This window comes from Ylistrum balloti, unplaced genomic scaffold (genome assembly GCF_031769215.1).
Source record: "Ylistrum balloti isolate Yb309-2 unplaced genomic scaffold, AGI_CSIRO_Ybal_v1 Utg369654, whole genome shotgun sequence".
In the NCBI taxonomy this organism is placed as follows: domain Eukaryota; kingdom Metazoa; phylum Mollusca; class Bivalvia; order Pectinida; family Pectinidae; genus Ylistrum; species Ylistrum balloti.
This window is the reverse complement of record NW_026781908.1, coordinates 62,971-69,639: the sequence shown is the minus strand read 5'-3', so window position 1 is coordinate 69,639 and position 6,669 is coordinate 62,971.

The window sequence follows — 6,669 nt, the reverse complement described above, 5'->3', positions numbered from 1 at the left end:
CAGGTGTTAAAATCTTTATTCCGTAATACATTCCGTATTACTGGAGGAGAGGTATTTTATCTGTGGTCGAAGCTGAGACATGCAGAAGTCTCTCCGTTTTCACCTTTTCCGGAAATTGAGGGCCGTAATAGCTCAGTTGGTTAGATTATGCCATACGTAACCACGAGTGAAGATCCGAGGTTCCTGGATCAAAACTCCCTATCCCTGAAGGTTTTGGCTGAAAAACGAACTGGTCAGTGCTGAAGTGGTTTTGTTCTTGGACAAGACAACTAACCCTAATTACTCTGGACGACATGGGCCAGGGACTCCCGAATGTTGTAGAGTGAGACAGACACCGACTACACAAATGAGAACTCTGGCTGTTTACATAGATAAACCAAGAATGACAGTGATCTGAAATTAACAGAGGTGTTGATTGTTACATTACAGAGAGAAACATGACGTTTATCAATGCAATAGTTTAAAGCCTTTTCAAAATATGTGTCTCCATTTTCATAGCACTTATCAAAATATAAAATAAGAATGCAGTCACTGCCGATCGCCTATAGCAACCACACTCTTACGGGAACATGCTAAAGGTTAAAAACATGTCAAAGGTTAAAAAACATGCCAAAGGTTAAAAACATGTCAAAGGTTAATACATGTCAAAGGTTAAAAACATGGCAAAGGTTAAAAAACATGTCAAATGTTAAAAAACATGTCAAATGTCAAAACATGTCAAAGGTTAAAACAAGTCAAAGGTTAAAAACCTGTCAAAGGTTAAAACATGTCAAAGGTTAAAATTTGACTTCTTTTTCTACATTCAATATGTAAATGATAACGGCTGATCTCTGATACTCTGTTACATAAAACTCTATATGAAGAGTTTGATTACTCGGAGAACTGTAAATTAGGTCCATACTGGTGAATGACGTACACGTGCTCACCACTAAAATAAATACTGAACCACCTAGTACTAAACCAATACATGTTTGCTTTCTGATATATGTCTGCTAACGACCGTTAATATTGGGGGTATATACACGCTGGTACTAATAGGAGTTCTCATTTCGTAGGAATTTCTTTTAGCGAGTCTTAGAAGTTTCGATTTGTAGGAGTTCTAGCGAGCAAAATTAAAAACTTCTACACGAGTTTTATGGAATCTCATGTGAATTAAAAACAAATGGTATATACTTTGTATCGTTGAAGTCGGTAAAATTACGTTTTCATGGTAAAATGTGGGTAATCAAATCAAACGGATGCCGCCATTTTGTTCTGTCATCAGTAAAATGTTTGCTGTTTAAAAACTTTGCAATAGATTTCTGGATTGACCATCAATTTAAACATACAGGTATATTTTATATACTCATCTCAAATACCTGAAAATATCAAAAAAGCGAATTCACAGAATAACAAATGGATTATGTGAAAAAAACAATATATACAAATATGGAAGTATTTAAAATAATATGAAAACAGGATCAAGCGGATACGAAGAATATCAGTTATTCGATGTTTATCTGTCCAATCAAAGCGCCTACCACCACATTTAGGTAGCGGAATCCTGTTACCATGGGAGTTTGATATTTACCATAGTCACAAATGTACTAGACTAAACATCTAACCGGTCCGGACACAAAATCCGGTAAAAACAGCTCTCATGTGACGTTTCTGCCTTGTTAACATTCGAGAGAAGGTATGAACTCAGTAGATTAAATTATGACGTAAACCAGGATTGTAGGTTGTCACTACCACAGCATGTAACGCGATCACGAAGACTTAATATACTCTTAACATACATGTTGTTTCCAACTCTTCCTTGCGAAGTAAGAACTACGGCGAAATGTCGTTTCACAAGCAAACGTAAACGACAAATAAATACAACATACATCAACCATAATCAGACAGAGATGTAAAACAACTAAGTGTTAAAATGGATACCACTAAACAAATTATCAGCGTGAAAGTAGGTACCACTAAACAAAATATCAGCGTGAAAATAGGTACCACTGAACAAATTATCAGCGTGAAAGCAGGTACCACTAAACAAATTATCAGTGTGACAGTGGGTACCACTGAACAAATTATCAGTGTGACAGTGGGTACCACTAAACAAATTATCAGTGTGACAGTGGATACCACTAAACAAATTATCAGTGTGACAGTTGGTACCACTGAACAAATTATCAGTGTGACAGTGGGTACCACTGAACAAATTATCAGTGTGACAGTGGGTACCACTAAACAAATTATCAGTGTGACAGTTGGTACCACTGAACAAATTATCAGTGTGACAGTTGGTACCAAACACATTATCAGTGTGACAGTTGGTACCACTGAACAAATTATCAGTGTGACAGTGGTTACAACTAAACAAATTATCAGTGTGACAGTTGGTACCACTGAACAAATTATCAGTGTGACAGTGGGTACCAGTGAACAAATTATCAGTGTGACAGTGGGTACCACTGAACAAATTATCAGTGTGACAGTGGGTACCACTGTTATCAGTGTGACAGTGGTTACAACTAAACAAATTATCAGTGTGACAGTGGATACCACTAAACAAATTATCAGTGTGACAGTTGGTACCACTGAACAAATTATCAGTGTGACAGTTGGTACCACAAATGTGTGACAGTGGGTACCACTGAACAAATTATCAGTGTGACAGTGGGTACCACTGAACAAATTATCAGCGTGAAAGTAGGTACCACTGAACAAATTATCAGTGTGACAGTGGGTACCACTGAACAAATTATCAGTGTGACAGTGGGTACAAATTTATCAGTGTGACAGTGGGTACCACTAAACAAATTATCAGTGTGACAGTTGGTACCACTGAACAAATTATCAGTGTGACAGTGGGTACCACTGAACAAATTATCAGTGTGACAGTAGGTACCACTGAACAAATTATCAGTGTGACAGTTGGTACCACTGAACAAATTATCAGTGTGACAGTTGGTACCACTAAACAAATTATCAGTGTGACAGTGGGTACCACTGAACAAATTATCAGTGTGACAGTGGATACCACTAAACAAATTATCAGTGTGACAGTGGGTACCACTGAACAAATTATCAGGGTGACAGTAGGTACCAGTGAACAAATTATCAGTGTGACAGTTGGTACCAGTGAACAAATTATCAGTGTGACAGTGGGTACCACTGGACAAATTATCAGTGTGACAGTGGTTACAACTAAACAAATTATCAGTGTGTGTGACAGTGGTTACAACTAAACAAATTATCAGTGTGACAGTTGGTACCACTGAACAAATTATCAGTGTGACAGTGGGTACCAGTGAACAAATTATCAGTGTGACAGTGGGTACCACTGGACAAATTATCAGTGTGACAGTGGTTACAACTAAACAAATTATCAGTGTGACAGTTGGTACCACTGAACAAATTATCAGTGTGACAGTGGGTACCACTGAACAAATTATCAGTGTGACAGTGGTTACAACTAAACAAATTATCAGTGTGACAGTTGGTACCACTGAACAAATTATCAGTGTGACAGTTGGTACCAAACACATTATCAGTGTGACAGTTGGTACCAGTGAACAAATTATCAGTGTTACAGTGAGTACCACTGGACAAATTATCAGTGTGACACTGGGCAAATTATCAGTGTGACAGTGGTACCACAACTCAGTGTGAAACAAATTATCAGTGTGACAGTGGTGGTACAGTTGGTACACTTATCAGTGTGAACAAATTATCAGTGTGACAGTGGTACCACTGAACAAATTATCAGTGTGACAGTTATCAGGTGACAGTTGGTACACTGAACAAATTATCAGTGTGACAGTGGGTACCACTGAACAAATTATCAGTGTGACAGTTGGTACCACTGAACAAATTATCAGTGTGACAGTGGGTACCACTGAACAAATTATCAGTGTGACAGTTGGTACCACTGAACAAATTATCAGTGTGACAGTTGGTACCACTGAACAAATTATCAGTGTGACAGTTGGTACCAGTGAACAAATTATCAGTGTGACAGTGGGTACCACTGAACAAATTATCAGTGTGACAGTGGATACCACTAAACAAATTATCAGTGTGACAGTGGGTATCACTGAACAAATTATCAGTGTGACAGTTGATACCACTGAACAAATTATCAGTGTGACAGTGGTTACAACTAAACAAATTATCAGTGTGACAGTTGGTACCACTGAACAAATTATCAGTGTGACAGTTGGTACCAAACACATTATCAGTGTGACAGTTGGTACCACTGAACAAATTATCAGTGTGACAGTGGGTACCACTGAACAAATTATCAGTGTGACAGTTGGTACCAAACACATTATCAGTGTGACAGTTGGTACCAGTGAACAAATTATCAGTGTTACAGTGAGTACCACTGGACAAATTATCAGTGTGACAGTTGGTACCACTGAACAAATTATCAGTGTGACAGTGGGTACCACTGAACAAATTATCAGTGTGACAGTGGATACCACTAAACAAATTATCAGTGTGACAGTTGGTACCAGTGAACAAATTATCAGTGTGACAGTGGGTACCACTAAACAAATTATCAGTGTGACAGTGGATACAAATTATCAGTGTGACAGTGGTACAAATTATCAGTGTGACAGTGGGTACCACAAATTATCAACAAATTATCAGTGTGACAGTTGGTACCACTGAACTAATTATCAGTGTGACAGTGGTTACCACTGAACAAATTATCAGTGTGACAGTGGTACCACAAATTATCAGTGTGACAGTGGTACCAACAAATTATCAGTGTGACAGTGGTTAGAACAAATTATCAGTACCAGTGAAATCAGTGTGACAGTTGGTACCACAAACAAATTATCAGTGTGACAGTGGGTACCACTGAACAAATTATCAGTGTGACAGTGGGTACCACTGACAGTGGTTACCACTGAACAAATTATCAGTGTGACAGTTGGTACCACTGAACAAATTATCAGTGTGACAGTGGGTACCACTGAACAAATTATCAGTGTGACAGTGGGTACCACTAAACAAATTATCAGTGTGAAAGTGGGTACCACTGAACAAATTATCAGTGTGACAGTTGGTACCACTGAACAAATTATCAGTGTGACAGTGGGTACCACTGAACAAATTATCAGTGTGACAGTGGGTACCACTGAACAAATTATCAGTGTGACAGTGGATACCACTAAACAAATTATCAGTGTGACCACTGAACAAATTATCAGTGTGACAGTGGGTACCACTGAACAAATTATCAGTGTGACAGTGGTACCACAAGTGAACAAATTATCAGTGTTACAGTGAGTACCACTGAACAAATTATCAGTGTGACAGTAGGTACCACTGAACAAATTATCAGTGTGACAGTTGGTACCACTGAACAAATTATCAGTGTGACAGTGGATACCACTAAACAAATTATCAGTGTGACAGTGGGTACCACTGAACAAATTATCAGTGTGACAGTGGTTACAACTAAACAAATTATCAGTGTGACAGTTGGTACCACTGAACAAATTATCAGTGTGACAGTTGGTACCACTGAACAAATTATCAGTGTGACAGGGGGTACCAAACACATTATCAGGGTGACAGTAGGTACCAGTGAACAAATTATCAGTGTGACAGTTGGTACCAGTGAACAAATTATCAGTGTGACAGTGGTTACCACTGGACAAATTATCAGTGTGACAGTGGTTACAACTAAACAAATTATCAGTGTGACAGTGGGTACCACTGAACAAATTATCAGTGTGACAGTGGTTACAACTAAACAAATTATCAGTGTGACAGTTGGTACCACTGAACAAATTATCAGTGTGACAGTGGGTACCACTGAACAAATTATCAGTGTGACAGTTGGTACCAAACAAATTATCAGTGTGACAGTTGGTACCAGTGAACAAATTATCAGTGTGACAGTTGGTACCACTGAACAAATTATCAGTGTGACAGTGGTTACCACTGAACAAATTATCAGTGTGACAGTGGGTACCACTGAACAAATTATCAGTGTGACAGTGGTACCACTGAAACAAATTATCAGTGTGACAGTGGGTACAAACAAATTATCAGTGTGACAGTGGTGGTACCACTAAACAAATTATCAGTGTGACAGTACCACTGAACAAATTATCAGTGTGACAGTGGGTACCACTGAACAAATTATCAGTGTGACAGTGGGTACCACTGAACAAATTATCAGTGTGACAGTGGGTACCACTAAACAAATTATCAGTGTGACAGTGGATACCACTAAACAAATTATCAGTGTGAAAGTGGGTACCACTGAACAAATTATCAGTGTGACAGTTGGTACCACTGAACAAATTATCAGTGTGACAGTGGGTACCACTTATCAGTGTGACAGTGGTACCACTAACAAATTATCAGTGTGACAGTGGTACCACTGAACAAATTATCAGTGTGACAGTGTGTGACAGTGGGTACCACTGGACAAATTATCAGTGTGACAGTGGTTACAACTAAACAAATTATCAGTGTGACAGTTGGTACCACTGAACAAATTATCAGTGTGACAGTGGTTACAACTAAACAAATTATCAGTGTGACAGTGGGTACCACTGGACAAATTATCAGTGTGACAGTGGATACCACTTAACAAATTATCAGTGTGACAGTTGGTACCACTGAACAAATTATCAGTGTGACAGTGGGTACCACTAAACAAATTAT